Source organism: Chinchilla lanigera, unplaced genomic scaffold, assembly GCF_000276665.1.
Source record: "Chinchilla lanigera isolate Chin_1 unplaced genomic scaffold, ChiLan1.0 scaffold00171, whole genome shotgun sequence".
NCBI classification, from domain to species: Eukaryota; Metazoa; Chordata; class Mammalia; order Rodentia; family Chinchillidae; genus Chinchilla; species Chinchilla lanigera.
In genome coordinates this window covers 222,506-224,459 of record NW_004955572.1, presented here as the reverse complement: position 1 = coordinate 224,459, position 1,954 = coordinate 222,506, and the positions used below count along the sequence as shown (strand labels likewise).

At 37.5% G+C, this 1,954-nt stretch overlaps 1 pseudogene; it reads right to left on the bottom strand.

Moving 5' to 3' along the window:
• LOC102008040 overlaps positions 1-686 on the bottom strand; it is a 58,384-nt pseudogene extending 57,698 nt beyond the window's left edge.
• Positions 687-1,954: the final 1,268 nt, after the last annotated feature.

The window sequence follows — 1,954 nt, the reverse complement described above, 5'->3', positions numbered from 1 at the left end:
TATATATATGCTTTGTCCCCAGGATGGTGGTATTGGGAGGTGCTGTGGACCTTTATGGGGTTGATTAGGTCTAGTAGGAGGTCCTTAACCAATTAGAAATGTTCTCTCAAAGGGAGTAGTAAAGTCTCTCAAGCCTCTTTCCCTCTCCTCCCTCTCCTCCCTCTCCTCCCTCTCCTCCCTCTCTCTCTGTCTCCCTTTCCATTCCATATGTGACCTTTGTCGTCCTACATGTATTCCTGCTGTGCTGTGCCATCATCTCTTGCCCTCATTACAACTGAGCAGATGGAGCTGCCATGTCTTTGATTTTTCAAAACTCTTAGTTAAGTACAGTCGTGGATCAAGATTTCACACCCTGTCATTCCTGGATTTTTCCTTAGAATCTAGCTAATAATTATTCTTGGAAACCCTGGCTGTTTTACAGAACAGCAAATATCCTCCACAACTGATTTGTATTTTTGTGTGTTTTGTTTGTTTGTGTGGCTTGTTGGTGTTTGGTGGGAGGTTTGCAAGTAGCCAATCTGAGAGGGTTAATCGGTTCTTGTTGCTGAGCGGCTGCTACCCTGTAATCCATCTCTGGCAGATGCACCAGCATTCCCGCATTGTAACAGGTTGGTGTACTGCAAGTAGCTATCTCCAGTGTCTGTTTTGCTCTTGTTAAAGCCATAAACTCCTGAAGAGGCCGCCATAATGCCCTGCACCTTCTAAGGTTTTATTATTACAGTATGTTATTAAGTTAAATTACATAACTGGGTGATATACCACATTTAGGAATTAATCTATAAAAATAGGTATTTGTAGGCACTTTTTTTGGTCATATCTGAAATTTGCAGTTTTTTATAATTCACTGGTGCTCTAGGAATGTAACCCAGCAAATTTTGGGGGTTCATTGTTAATCCTGTCTCTTTACAAATAAGTTGTCTCCGGTATTTCATTATAGTAATACAAAGCTGAATAATACATCTGTCTTTAATTAAACATTTTAAACTTAGTAAATGGAAGACTTGGGATTCACAGTCAAGACGAAACCTAAGAGTCTTTTCAAAATTTTCCTTAACGCTTATGTTGCACTTACTGTATTCCAGACACACAATATAGAATCAAATTTTGCATTTTAGAAAATGTAATTCATTAATTCTTAAAATAACCTATGAGGTAACAACTATAATTATTCATAGTTTACAGATAAGGAAACTGAAGCACACAGAAGATAAAAAACTTGCCCAAACTCTGTAGTGAGTGAATAGAAAATCCCAAGTTTTGAATCCAAGCTGTCAGAACCCAGTGTTATGTGCTTAACCATTTCGTGGTGTATACTCTGCTCACTATTTCACATCTGTTCCCTTCCCAATCTAATTTTGTCTCAAACTGGTACCCAGTGTGATCTCTACCTCAACCATGAAATGTAAGTCTATTCCATTTTCTCCATCTCTGTTTCTGCCATTGTCATTTCATCCTTCAGGCCTGGTTGCACCCTCCTAGGGTTGGTTTTGCCAAAAAAACTGCTATGTCACTTAAATTAATCTTTCCTCTAATTTAGTATGTGAAACATATTTTACAGCTCCCTCCAGGGCAAATATTTTTTCTAAAATATAAATCTAGTCAGATTGCTTCCTTAAATAAAAACATTACTTTCTGAAATTTTTAATTTAAAAAATCTATACTCCTTAAACCTAAATAAACTAATCTAATTCTGATCTCTTTAGATATTCTGCCCACTCCCCCAAGTTTGCCTGATTTTTCAAATTTATTTCTTGTTCCTTTCCCATTTATATCTCACATATCACTCATACTACCTAGCTATATGATCTTACAAGATTGCTGCAGTCTGAAAGCTTATTTCCTTCAGAAAAATCAAATGTTGAAATCTCAAAAGCAATACAAAGTAGGTCTTTTGGAAGGTGACAGGGTCCACCCTTATGAATGGAGCCAGTTCCTCTACCAAAGAGGAACCACA